The sequence below is a fragment of the Cololabis saira genome, chromosome 3 (genome assembly GCF_033807715.1).
Source record: "Cololabis saira isolate AMF1-May2022 chromosome 3, fColSai1.1, whole genome shotgun sequence".
Taxonomy (NCBI): domain Eukaryota; kingdom Metazoa; phylum Chordata; class Actinopteri; order Beloniformes; family Belonidae; genus Cololabis; species Cololabis saira.
This window is the reverse complement of record NC_084589.1, coordinates 4,490,898-4,506,227: the sequence shown is the minus strand read 5'-3', so window position 1 is coordinate 4,506,227 and position 15,330 is coordinate 4,490,898. Positions and strand designations below refer to the sequence as shown.

At 39.5% G+C, this 15,330-nt stretch overlaps 1 protein-coding gene across 1 annotated transcript in view; it reads right to left on the bottom strand.

The window, feature by feature from the left end:
* The window catches only part of grik2 (glutamate receptor, ionotropic, kainate 2), a 540,292-nt gene that overhangs the window by 271,346 nt on the left and 253,616 nt on the right, over positions 1–15,330 (bottom strand). The window lies entirely within an intron of this gene.

The window sequence follows — 15,330 nt, the reverse complement described above, 5'->3', positions numbered from 1 at the left end:
CTGCCATTGTTTATGTAATAATACCTCTGACCATCGATGGTGCTGCTGTGGAGCGTGTGAGCGGAACCAAATTCCTGGGGGTGCACATCAGTGAGGAACTCTCCTGGACCACCAACTCTGCATCACTGGCAAAGAAAGCCCAGCGGCTTTACTTCCTCCGCAAGCTCAAGAGAGCGAGAGCTCCCACACCCATCCTGAAAACCTTCTTCCAGGGCACCATTGAGAGCATCCTGTCCAGCTGCATCACTGTGTGGGGCGGTAGCTGTACTGAATACAGCAGGAAAGCACTGCAACGCATAGTGCACACAGCTGGCAAGATCATAGGTGCCCCACTCCCTTCCGTGAAAGACATTTACACCACCCGCCTCACCCCGAAAGCTATCTCCATTGCGAGCGACACCAGCCACCCCGCACACAGTCTGTTTAGCCTCCTACCCTCAGGTAGAAGGTACAGGAGCCTCCGTTGCCGCACCACCAGACTCAAAAATAGCTTCACACACCAAGCAGTCAGGAGGCTAAATTCTCTCCCCTCACTCGCCCCAGCCAGATCCTCCAGACTGACAGGGAACCTGAACTGAAATCCCCCCAAGCCTCCCCCCCCCCCCCCCCCCCCCCCCCTCCCCATGAACACTCAGGACTATGAGACATGTCACTTTACTCACCGTTTACTGTTTATGTAAATAATTGCCATTTGCACTCATCCCTAGTACTAGTAAATGTTGTGTTGTATTTATTTTATGTGAAACTTTTTAAGAACTTCTGTCTATCTGTTGTGCCTGCGCCTGCGCACTTTATATGTTTATATGTTCATATGTCTATATGTTTATATGTTTATATGTTTCACCATGGGAAGTGGGAAACGTCCTCTCAATCTCTTGTATGTCTTGACATATCAAGTATTGACAATAAAGCTACTTTGACTTTTTTAAAGGAGCCGTCTGTAAGAAATGGCCAAAACTGGTACTGCAGTCACTTTCAAAATGTTGTTGAGCGGCGTGTACCCTCCCCCTCCTCCCCCCGACCAGAGGTTGCCAGGTAGGCTGCAGAATGCAGCAGGAACGTAGGCTGCCATGGCAAGCGACGAGTCCTACACAGTTAGTTTATTTTCTGTATTTAATGCTTTATGAAAGATCTTTTGCGAAGTAATAATGTAGTTTTTGGAAAGCTAGACATTTTTTCATCCAACACGTTCTTAGCGGCTGCTGCGATAATTAGAGCCGAGCTGGCAACCCGGATGCCGAAACAATACTGCTTTCGTGATTGGGAGATAGGTGGAGGGTGGAGCTTCAGACCAAAACAAAAAATGAAAACATCAACATCACTTGAGGGCTGCAACTCCTCTTTTTAAACTGGAATATCCTGGCTTGAGTGCTGTTGTCAGTGACATAAGTATTTGAAATGAACATGATTTTTAAATGTCTGTTGACATATCGGGGTAATTTTATGATTCGTTTTATTATTGCTCTTACATACAGCTCCTTTAAACCGGTTTCAGCAAGAAATGAGGGATTTACAGCAAAGTTATAGGTTGAATGGACAAGACATGGAGAGAGCTTCTAGGAAGGCTTTACGGAACAGAATGGGTGCGTGTGTGTGGAGATTGGAACCCTAATGATAATGCAGGGGAAACACTTCAGCATGATGCAGCAGAATTAATAGTACGGATGAATGCCTTGACAGACAGGGCTACAGTTAGATATGCACGGAGGGCTGAATGGCTACAAATACTTAGAACCACACAAGGAGAAGATGAGCCAATGGATGATTTTTACAAACGAAGGAAGGCTGTGTATGATAGAAATGGTGGACACGCGCAGGATATCAATCCAGATAGCGCTTATCAGCAACAGCTTAAATTTGCAGTACACCGAGGGACTGTTCCTGCAGTAAGGAGTTTTATATAGTGTTGTCCCGATCGATCGGGCCCGATAACGTCATTTTCAAAACATCGGTATCGGCCAAAAAAGTATCAGGACATACTGTTAGGGCTTGGCTGGCTGGGCTTTCCTCCGCAACCCCGTCGCGCTGGGAGCGCGGAGTCGGCGAGAGCTTCGCACGCGGTGAGGACGAGCCGGGCGGCTCACGCTCTGAGCCACAACTGCAGCTCGTCAGCTCATCTATGGCAGAAGTTAAGGAGCTGCCAGTAGCTCGAGGCGAGTTCGTCTCTGAGTAGGCTATGGAGTTTTTTTGTACATCTCTCTGTGGATTCCCTCTGGAAGTTTTTTGTGTTTTACAAATTAAACTACGCCGTGTTTTTGGCCAAAGTTTAACCCTGTCTGGTGTTGTACGCTTGGGTTCAGATAAGAAATCAATAACACATACCTAGTTATTAATGTTTTTAATATATATTAATTATTACATTGTTTTATAATTGTATTTAAAAAACTGTATTTAACAATACAGACAGTTGATGTGTGCGCTGGCGCCGCCCAAATATGGCGACGGTGGCTGGAAGAGACGTTTGTGCTGGAGGGGGAAAGAAGCATGGCTAACAGAAAGCTAACAACAGCTAGGCTACGCTCAAATAAACAGAGACAATGTCTGAAAGTTTTAAAAAGAAAGAAAAGCTGTCGGAGAAAAGTTACTGTAGTGTTATGGAAATGATTATCCGTTACTCGTTAATCATCTTTTGTTCCACTTTATTGACTCTCGGTGACAACACAACACAGGGATGATGGACTGCTATTTTGCGGGCAGGTGTTACGGTCTAAAGGGTCCCTCTGAACAACCACACTTGGTTCCTACACTGGTGTTACGGTCTAAAGGGTCCCTCTGAACAACCACACTTGGTTCTTATGCTGGTGTTACGGTCTAAAGGGTCCCTCTGAACAACCACACTTGGTTCCTACGCTGGTATTACGGTCTAAAGGGTCCCTCTCTGAACAACCACACTTGGTTCCTACGCTCTGCGTAACGTCATTACAACACAGTGACGGACAGGGCCAAAACTAACAGCCCCGATGAAAAGCTGCTTTCATGCTGTTGAGAATTCTGCACCAAGGTTAAGCCAAAATGTATTTGAATTTTCTTTTTGATTGTGAGTTTGGCTGGATGTCATTCAACTTTTGAACCTAATAGGTAAACTACCTCCTTTTGAAGTGAAATGTATTTATTTTTGTTATTACATTATTCTGCACTTTTTGTTTTAGTTTACAATTTCACGTTTATACATTTTGTGGAACCAGTGCTGATAAGCTTTGTTTTGATCCAATGATGCAGTCAGTGAAAAGAAATATATGTCCATGTTGGAGAGAATGGACAATAAAAGAAACAATTTGAGTTTAATCGTGACCGGCAGATACTCAAACTCAAGTGATCGGGAGCTAAAAAATCCTGATCGGGACAACCCTAGTTTTGTAGATAAGCACAACATCACTATGCATATCACCCTCAAAGCGCCGGGTGCTGGGTGAGGGACATAACGGTATTATAAAAATAGATTAAGAAAGGCAATGGAAGAGACAGGACAAAATTGGGTATATTGCCTAGATTTATTAAAGCTCCACATGCACGTAACTCCTAATATAACAACTGGTTTGACACCTTTTGAAATATTATTTGGGAAAAGATCTTTCCTCCCCCAATGTGGAAAGATAAGTCCTGACAGAGACGGAGAGATTGATCTGGTAAACTCTGTGATTGTTTTGTATGTATTTCCCCAGATTTCCACACAATAAGTGATGAATGGGACAATGAAGCAACTGTATAACATATTCAGCGAGTCATGAGTGAGGATGTCCTTGGTTCTTTGCAATATTCCAATTGATTTAGATACCTTTACCTTTAAATGATCAACATGTGGCTTCCACACAGTTTATGGTCAATAACAACAGGGGTTCCCAACCTTTTTTGTGCCAAGGACCAGCAGAAGTATGAACAAAAAGCTTGTGGACCGGTTGACAATTTATGTCAATTTTAATAAACATTTTAGAAAAAAACTATGCATTTTAAATAGGGCTGCAACTAACGAGTATTTTAATAGTCAACTAGTCATCGATTAGTCGATTAATCGGATAATTAGTAATTTTTTCTTAAATTTAGTATGAGGTTGCTTTAATTATGTGGCAAATGATAATAAACACGAGAAAGATGGGTACTTCAATGAAAAATAGATATTTTATTCAACTTTGCTGCTGTTCATACAAAAAGTAAATAAAAAAGCCAAGGACAGGCACAGTAATCAGTCAGTATAGACATAAATCCATAAATAAATAAACCTCTGTCCATTATTTTTCATTTTTTAAGGACAGGCAATTGTGTTATATAAAAAATAAATGATAAAATAAAACTTCTCAAATTTTTTCTCCATCAAGTGGGTAAATGGGTTCTGGATGGCAGGACGTTCTCGGGGTTGAACAGGTGCATCATTTGTTGTAACCATGGGGTTGAAACCCGTCAGCATCAACCATGGAGAGCTGCTCATATCACAGATCAGCTGTATGGGCTCAAATTAATGCCATAAGTATTTTGTATCTGTAAATAAACTTTGTACGTAAATATTTTGTGCGTGTGCAAAAAATATTTGTACTTGCAAAAAATATTTGTACTTGCAACACATATTTGTACTTCTAGATACAAAGCTACAAACTTTTTTTACAAAAGCTACAAACTTTTTTTCAAAAGCTACAAACTTTTTTTACAACTACGAGTTATGGCAGTGTTTTGACGTGCCAAAACTAAGAGCCAATCAGCGATCTTTGCCACGGGTTTCAAAGCGTTTCTGGAGAGCCAATCAGATCATTGCATCGCCTACTGACGTTGCCGCCATATTGGATGTGGCAAGACTGCGCTGCAAACTAATACAAGTAAATTGACTTATTTTCATAAAGCACCTTTCTACAAAGAAATGTATGTTTTACGTCTCATTTATTCATTCACACACACACTAATATACTTGGGAAACAGTTAGGCACCAAATATAATATATTTAATTTTATCAGATGGCAAAAATAAGAACTTTATTGATCCACATAGGAGTAATTCATGTTATATCAGCTATAGAGAACAAGGTAGTGCCGAAAAACAATATATATCCCCCCTCACAAAAATAGAGACATATTTTTTTATCAACAAAACAAATTCAAACAACAAAATAACATATTTGAACCATTTTTCAGACAATAAAATAACAATAACAATAAAATGTAATGTAATGTATAAAAATGTAAAATATGCTTTGTTAATGAGAGAATATGTTTCTCTATTTTTCTTATTTTTGTGAGGGGGGAATATATATTGTTTTTCGGCATAACATGAATTACTCCTATGTGGGATCAATAAAGTTCTTATTTTTGCCGTCTGAGAAAATTAAATATATTATATTTGGTGCCTAACTATTTCCCAAGTATATTAGTGCGTGTGTGAATGAATAAATGAGACGTAAAACGTAAATTTCTTTGTAGAAAGGTGCTTTATGAAAATAAGTCCATTTACTTGTATTAGTTTGCAGCGCAGTCTTGAACATCCAATATGGCGGCGACGTCAGTAGGCGATGCAATGTGGTGATCTGCTCTCCAGAAACGCTTTGAAACCCGTGCCAAAGATCGCTGATTGGCTCTTAGTTTTGGCACATCAAAACACTGCCATAACTCGTAGTTGTAAAAAAAGTTTGTAGCTTTTGTAAAAAAAGTTTGTAGCTTTGTAAAAAAAAGTTTGTAGCTTTGTAAAACGTTTGTAGCTTTGTATCTACAAGTACAAATGTTTTGCAAGTGCAAATATTTTTTGCACACGCACAAAATATTTCTACAAGTAAAAATATTTTTTGCAAGTACAAATATTTTTTGCACACGCACAAAATATTTCTACAAGTACAAAGTTTATTTACAGATACAAAATACTTATGTCATTAATTTGAGCCCATACAGCTGCAGTTATTGATCAGTGAGTGCGGTCTCCTGTTGCAGGAACACGTCTGCTTCTTTTGCAGAAAGGGGTCCATGGTGGCTCTTCATCGGTCTGCATGCATTTAATTTAAAATACTTTTGTCAGGCACAGTCAGGCATAACGTTAAAGCTCTCTTTTAAAGCCAAAATACGCTTAATATCTTACCAAGGTGAGTCCGTTTCGTTCAACTGTCCGAGGTGCTTTCTCTTCAAACGCTCGTACATTATCAACGTGCTCCCGTGATAAGCAAGGTCTGCTTTGCAAACCTTGCAAGTAATCTTTTTATTCGCCATATCCAGGTTAAAACGCTCCCGAACGTTTGAAGTTTTGTTACCCGCAGCTGGGCTGAGACGCAAGAAAAAAAAAAAAAGCTGCGCTGAGACGCTGAGTGTTGCGCGGCTCTCGGCAGAGATTGTATGTGGTGAAGTGAAGTGAGATGCCTCACTCCATTGGAAAAAAAAAAAGTCTGGTGACAATTTTGATTATCGATTTGTGCGACAACGTCGGCGAATTGTTGCAGCCCTAATTATGATCGGAACCCAATCCATTTCACGGCCCAGTAGTAACGGCTCTATGGCCCGGTACCGGTCCGGGGACCGGGGGTTGGGAATCACGGAATAACAACACCCAAAAAGAAAAAAAGAAAACTCTTTCCATTTCAAAATCCTTTTATCATAATTCTTACGTTATTATTAGTTTTCAGATATCCAAATAATATAAATTTTGTTTTATTTAAATTTAATGATAATTTATTGGTATCAAACCATCGCTTTAGGGTTTTCAGTTCCTGTTGAACTGTATTCAGAAGCTCCTCCATATCATTTCCAGAGCACAGCAATGTGGTATCATCTGCAAACAGTACACAATTTATAAGCTTTGATACATTACATATATCATTTATATACAGTATGAAGAGTTTAGGGCCCAGGATAGATCCCTGTGGCACCCTGCAGGTTACCCTCAGCAGTTGGAGTTGACATTGTTGAGTTGTACATATTGTTGTCTATTTTCAAGATAGCTGCAGAGCCAAGAATGTGCTGTACCTCTTATGCCATATCTTTCAAGTTTATTCATCAGTAGTTTGTGATTTATTGTATCAAAAGCCTTTTTTAGGTCTATGAACACCCCAACCATGTATTCCTTGTTGTCTATTGCTGTTGATATTTTGAAAACTGTGGTAATAGAGAGATTGGTCTGTAATTGGAAAACGGGTGCTTATCTCCATCTTTGCTATTTTCATTGAGTTGGGAAATATACCTGTTTGGAGTGATTGATTGCATATAAACGTTAGTGGAGTTGCTATAAATTCTATAATATTCTTTACTAGTGCCATATCAATATCAGTTGAGTCAGTAGACTTTTTATTCATGAATTTGCGAACAACATCAACAAGTTGGCTTATTTCAATCTTCTTCAGAAAAATTGTATTTTCATTTCTGTTAATGATGTCCTCCTCTACTCCTTTAAACTTTATTGGTAGGATCGGATCGTCTATTTGCTTTGCCAGGTCATAACCAACATTGACAAAGTAATTATTGAAATCATTTGCAGTCTCTTCAATTTTGGTCATGATTGTCTGATTGTCTTTGATAAAATAATTAGGGTATTCGGATTTTCCTGTGCCATTTTTTTATTATACTGTTAAGTACTTTCCATGTTCCCTGTATGTTATTCCTATTTTCTATTAATTGTTTATTATAATAATCCTTCTTCGTGAATCTCATTATACTTTTTATATTAATTTATTTTTATACTTTTTATATTTGGTTTCAGCTTCCTTAGTTCTGGTTTTCATAAACTGTTTATAAAGTAAGTTTTTCTTTCTACTGGCGTTTTCTAATCCCTTAGTGAACCAAGGCTTGCTATTGTATTTGGTTTTCTTCTTTAGTGTTTTTAATGGATAGCACTTGTCAAATGAGGTATTAAATAATTTGATGAATACTTCATAAGCTTTATTAGGATCTTTTTGCAAGTATCAACTGCTATGGTACACAGCTTTGGGTATGTATGTCATCTATAAGCTAAAGCTTATCCTAAATTTCTCTCATCACTTAGTGTACACACTGACAATGCAGTATGCTGTCAGAAGATCATCTGCCCTGCCAAAGAAAGTTTGCAAAAGTATAAACTAGTGCTCTATGGGTCCTTACAGCAGATTTCTTATTCTGCTCATTATCTGCTTGCTGGGAAAAACTCATCAGATTCACTTGGGTGTTACGACTATTAGTCCTCTTGACAGTGTGTCTTAGTCACGGCACAGTGGATTCTGCTGCTAAAGCAATATGGCAGAGCTCTACTCATAGTCTTGTCTACAGTCCATTCACGGCTCAGGCACCATGCCTGACAGAGTCGGAGTCTTTTTAATTAGCAAACCACCACTTAAAGATTTAAAACTCATTTGTGTAGCTTTAAGAGAGATCAAATGCAACAGTGGGTGTTTTATTTTGTTTATCCACTTTTTAGCAGTTTATCCTAATAGCAGGAGGAGACAGGCAGGTTTGACGTTTATACTGAACAAACCATAATCACATTTCATGTGGCTAATGAGCATGACACCTATTCAGGTCACCTTTGCAGTGCAATGGAGTGTTTCATCTGAATACATAAATAATTTGATCATGAATTGTATGCCAATTGTGTTATTATGATGATTATGATTATGATTATTATTATTATTATTGTTATTATTATTATTATTATTATTATTAGGGCCCGAGCACTGACAGTGCGAAGGCTCTATTGTATCTTTTTTTTTTCTTCCTCGTTTTCCTTCTTCTGACGAAAGGAGGGCCTTTTTTCCCCCTAAACGTGCCCCAAAGGTCACCAAATTTTGCACGCAAGCCAGGCCTGGCGAAAAAATGTGATATTTCATGGTTTGCATTAATGGGCGTGGCAAAATGGCTCAACAGCGCCCCCTAGAAAACTTTGTTTTGCCCACAATACGGTTTGACGTACATGCACGAAAATCGGTACACACCTGTATCATGGCACAACTTAAAGAAAAGTCTCTTGGCGCAATGGCCGAAACCAAACAGGAAGTCGGCCATTTTGAATGAATCGTGTAATTTTGGCGCAATTTATGCCACTTCTTTGGCCATTAATACGGCCCGAACCGTAATGTGCACCCAGGTGTGTTATACATCAAAATGTGCATCTAAATGGTAAATGGCTTACACTTATATAGCGCTTTCCAGCTGTACTCCTATAGCCCCAAAGCGCTTTACAATGCAAACATTCACCCACACACACACACACACATTCACATTCACACACCGGTTGTCGGCAGAGCTGCCATACACAACGGCGTTGGCCTGACAACCGGAGCAACAGTGTCTTGCCCAAGGACACTTTGGTCGACACAGGCGGAACTAGGGTTCGAACCACTGACCTTCAGGTTCATGGGCGAACGCTTTACCAACTGAGCCACCTTCACCACATCTAGATCCTGCGACGATGGGCATAACTTTTCTCTTTCAAAAGCGTTACTGTGGCAACGATAGACGCCAAAAAGGGTGACCACCCTTCATCTGATTGGTCCATATTTGATAGTTCCTACTTTCTGCCATAACTTTTGAACGGGTTGTGATAAAGACATGTGGGTGGTATCATCGGACTCGGTATTGAGTACTTGACCTTCATTGGCCTGAATTAGCCCCTTCTTCTGATCGGTCAATATCTGATAGTTCCTATTTTCTGCTATAACTTTTGAATGGTTTGATATATAGAGTCGTGGGTGGTGTCATCCTCTAAATGTCCAGGCCTGAAGAATCTACATGCAAGTCATACAAGCTTCCACTGCAGCACGCCTGAACGTGCACAAGGGTGCGAGGGCCCGTTTATCGCTGCTTGCAGCTTTAATTATATTTGATATGGAACACAAGCTACACACCCAGCAGCACATCTATCATCTCCTCCAGGTTCTACATCTTTAGTGTTGTTGTCTTCTCCGTTTAGATACACAATCAAATACGTCACAGCAGCTTCGCTCCAACCCCACCTACCACCAGTTTAAAAAGAGGAGTTGCAGCCCTCAACTGATGTTTATGTTGTCATTTTTTGTTTTGGCCTGAAGCTCCACCCTCCACCTATCTCCCAATCACGAAGTCAGTATTGTTTCTGAAGCTCCACCCTCCACCTATCTCCCAATCACCAAGTCAGTATTGTTTCTGAAGCTCCACCCTCCACCTATCTCCCAATCACCAAGTCAGTATTGTTTCTGAAGCTCCACCCTCCACCTATCTCCCAATCACCAAGTCAGTATTGTTTCTGAAGCTCCACCCTCCACCTATCTCCCAATCACCAAGTCAGTATTGTTTCGGCATCCGGGTTGCCAGCTCGGCTCTAATTATCGCAGCCATGGCAGCCTACGTTCCTGCTGCATTCTGCGGCCTACCTGGCAACCTCTGGTCGGGGGGAGGAGGGGGAGGGTACACGCCGCTCAACAATATTTTGAAAGTGACTGCAGTACCAGTTTTGGACATTTCTTACAAACGGCTCCTTTAAATCATGTGTGTCAAAGAGGAAATAGCTTTCTATCAGGATGCTATTTGAATGTTGCCACAGGTCTGGCATATTTACGATAATATGGGAATATGAAGTGATTCAGCAGCAGTCCTATGGCTATGAATACCAACTTTGCTCTGGTGCTGACACAAAGAAAGTGGTGGCCTTGATGATTTGGGGTTAACTTATCACAAAGAGATAGATACAGAAATTACAGACATGCCGTCTTTTTGAACCTGTTTCAAATTTACAGAGCAAATTTAGACAGCTGCCGAGGCAATTAACAAGGAGAGACATTATGGTAATGAGAGCATGGAGCTTGTAAGGTCACTCTCGTTGTGCATGTTAAGCCACAGCTCAGGGCAAGTATTCTCCATCAACTGATTAATTGGAGGCAGCATAAAGAAATGTGGAGCAGAATTACTTTACCTGATTTGTCACACACAGCCACGTTCTAGTAACAGAAAACAACTTCATGGGTTTATTTAATCACTTTCTTGATCCGATGCTGCAACAGAGCATACAGAGCTCGGAGGTGAAAACATACACGCACCTTCTTCCATTTCTAAGGTTTTACGTAATTGCAGGATACTTAAAAAATAAAATAGAATAATGAAATAAAATTGATTTGGTGCTTCTCGGGTCTTAAAATACAGTAAATGCAACCTCAAGATGAGGAACAACTCCTGACATATTGACAATATGTACATATTGACAAAACTAGACTGATCTGTAGAACCCATGTGTAAATAAACTAAGGAGACCCTTACTTACTTCTCTAAAAGCAAAGGTTTAGCATTCAACTTGTCTGTAACATTCTGGTGTGTGTAAACAATCCAAATGAATAAAATATTTAACATTAATCTTGGAGATACAATTGTTGCTACCTGTCAATCTGGGAAAAAGGTAAAAAAATAATCCTAATAAAAAAAAAGACTGACATTTTTCTCAGGAATGGATATCCCAGAAAGATCACACCAAGTCAGACCATTTTATGTAAAGAGAAACTTCAAAGCTTACCAATTTACTATAAATGCTATCTTAATACTCTATAGGCTTGCATTTATGTACATTCCAGTCAGGGATTAGTGTTAATATGTTAATGAACTGAACTAAAATGAGTCTGAGGTGTAGAGAACTGTACATCATAACAGTTTTAAAAAGGCTTCACAGGTGTGCCTTGTTACGAAGGGTTGCAAGGGGAAAGATTTTTCTCTCTAAAAAGGGAATAGCTTTGGCTTAGGTTTGCAGAGATGGATCTGAGAAAACCACAAGATTTCAGAACAATGTCCTTGTAAAAGATGGGATAAAATCAGAGATGCCTGGACATAATACACAGTGTTATGTTTACTAAAAACCAAACAGCACATCAGAACAAGCATACATGACAGACAAGAAAATATATTTAAGGTTTTGCAGTGGCAAATTCAAAGTCCAGCCCTCAACCAGATTAAAATGCTGCATGTGCATGTTTATAATCATGATTCTACAAATCAGTGAATCATTCCTTAGTTTTGTTAAAGAAACAATGAGACCATTTCATATGGCATGTGCAAGAATTTTGCTGTTTGAAATCAATGACTATCAGCAACACTATAATTATCTTTAGTCATTTTTGAAAATGTGAATTATGTGTGTGAAATATATTAAATCCCATCTGCTACCCTCTCAATCAAGGACATCACACTTAAGATTTATAAATACAGCTGAGCTATCACTTCAGTATACCACTACAATAATGTGCAAATAGCTTGTATTTTCTGAAGAGAAGTGTATAAAGAATCAATGGATGAAGGCTGAACTTCATAAGTAAGAACATTTGACAAATGTTACAGCTTATCTAAAGATTAAACCCAAAACTATATGGTTGCCTTTATACAGGGGCCTGAGGAAACTACTGTGTATCATGTTGCTGACACAAAAATGGCAAAAACTGAAAGAGGAGCTCAAGGTTTAGACGTTCTTCAGCTAAGAAGACCTTCAGCTCAGTGACAAAAATAGACACAACGTGTTCAAGTGGAGCCTCCAGGCTAATTATTTCAAGGAAAACTAACTGGTGTAAGGGGTTTGTGGTTCAATTAATACAATCAGCATGGAGGGCATGGTGTCCATGGTAAAACGTTTTGGACATCACTGGTCTAAAAAAGAAATAGTTAAGCTATATTTGGTATAAAATGAGCACAGCTTACCAACGTCAGAACATCAACATAACAGTGAAAGAGGGTGGAGGGAGCATTATGAATCGGGCTTGCTTCACTGCATCAGGGCCTGGGCCGCTTGAATTATCAAGGGGAAATTGAATTTGAAAGTTCACCTAAATGACTGAATTTAACCTGAAGGATAAATTGAGAGCAGCTCTTTGCCAGCTGAAGCTGAACAGAAGTTGGGTGATACACCAGTACAGTGGATGGCCATGGGAGTAACTGGAATACAGAGCTACTTCAGGAAAAACCTTCTGGAGTGGCCAAGTCAGATCCTTGTCATCCTTACGAACGTGTGCATGATCTTGAGAACTGTTTTGCCTAATATACTACAAATATGGCTGAGTAATGACATCTGATCCAGAACCATGGACAACACTTACTCAAAGTTATTCCTGACCAAAGAGCTTCTACCAGCTACGGACTATAAGCTTTCACTTACCTGTGAACACTTACTGAGTGTGCTTTACAACTGTTATCAGCTTCAGAAAATTGTGATTAACTATTTAGATGAAGATCTAGTCACATTTTACGCAGAAACAACAGCCATCCCAAGGGATTTACTAACATATTCCTGGTCAGAGCATTGACAAGTCATAAAACCTTGGAAAAATTCAGTCATAGTAAAATACAATCTCAGTTAGTTCTTTTGTTTTGACTGAATGTATACACGGTACTGAGTGTGCTCCAACCAGTCAGCCGGAGCAAGCTGACTAAAGATTATTGTAGTTAGAGTGACTGACCCAGAGGATGTTACATTTCAAGAGATTAGAAAGGATGGAATGACTTGGGGTGCACCAAAGGAAAAGCACAATCTAGCAAAAACAAATCAATTGGATGGTAATTTTTCATTGCTGTTGAATTTAACCAAACATTTCCATCTGTAAAAATCTCTAACAGAGTAAGATATGTCCTCAACGTCCCTGCAGTGAGAGAACCATCCCACCTCCCACCATCCGTGGCCTGTCAGACCATGTTTCATACTACGGCACTCTGTCACTGTGTTAATGAGTGACATGGTGCTTAAACAGATACCCAGCTGCACCAGGACACTGGTCCCCTGCTATTTTTGGTGTTAATGCAGCATTAAGATATCAAGACTTTAGAATGACACAGAGAATTTTAAAGTTTTATTGTTTTTTTTAATTAACCAGCATGACTTTTTTCAACATTATTTTGTCTGGTGTGTGCAAGACCTTACTGGTGACACCTGTTAAAAAAAGCCAGGCTGGCTGCGCCCTCTATGTCTAATTTATTGGACTTTGGATCTGCAAATCTGTAAGCATATCACTAAGTCACTACTTACGCACACTTAATCATAAATCCGTCCATTCATTGTCTATACTTGTTTATTCCTGATTAGGGTCACAGAGATCTGCAGGAATCTATCCCAGCTTTCTTCAGACGAATGTCAGGGGTACACTCTGGACAATAAATTAACAAATAAAGTTAAGAAATGAAGCAATTAATCAGATATTTACGGAATCTTTCACCATGTCAACATGCATTAGCGACTTACTGGTTACCATTTCATTAATCAATTCTCACCTTCAGATTGCACATGTCATTAATTCACTGATGGGAAGGGTCACAGCCCAATCCTCACACATAAATCTTTGTCAATGATCCAAGTATAACCACCCAGCATGCCTCAGCACATAACTCTGCAAAACTATCGTAAAAGATAAAAATGTTTCTATTTTGACTTTTGAACTTCATGTAGGAACTTGTGCTTGTAGCTGATGATAAGAGTGCCCCAAAGCCTCTGTGCTTTGAAAATGTCTTGCTATTACATATACAGTCCATTTCAGGTCTCAAGGGAGAAACTATTGATCCGGCTACAAATCTAACAAAAAGAGCTTAAACGGAGCAACACCCACTCTCTATTATCAATTTGGAAACATGACTCAGCATTCGAGAAAAATGGAACAAAAGGAATGTGCCGTAGGTTAGCCACTGTTTTTCATCAGCAGGCAACATGTTGCTGCAGCTGCCAATGTTTTCCAACTGGAATCAGACCAAGCAACATTTAGCACCACAACAGTCACTGTGAGAATAAAATACAAGGACTCTGGTTTCACTTCTGCCTTCACCCACTTCCTATCCTTCTTATTCTACTTCATTCATTCAGCTAATTTCTCCTCTCTCTTTTATTACAATCTTTTATTACAATCTTTCCACTGGTGGATTGACATTCTTGGCAGACCACCCGGACCAGTGAGTGGTATGAAAGCATTGTGAAGGAACAGTTGTTACAGGCGAGAGGTTACCGACCAGAGTGACAGACACTCTTATACCACCCAGGAATCATTTGCAGCTCTGGACATCAAGGTTTGTATTAGACTCCGCCAACAGAAACTGTATATCCATGCAAACAAGTCTGTCATGTCCAGAACAAGCAATCCATGACTTTTAAAAACCAATCTGTCAACAGAGTGCAATAACAGAGCTTCTTGTAAAAAGTGTTGTCTATGGAATTGTTTCCCATGAAAAATGTTACTCAGCTGCAGTACACTTTCCTGAATCTGCTCTGTCAATACAAATGCTGCGCAGAAAAGAAAAAGAAAAAGAAAACACTACATAGTTTAAGTTAGGATATATAAGATTCCCACCATTGTCAAAGTGCAGCGTTGTTTTATATGTATTTTTATATATTTAATTTAATTTATATATGTCATTCTAAAAAGTGCAGTTCTCATTCCTTAAACAATTATGTCAGAAGTATGCTTGTATAAAAGATGTA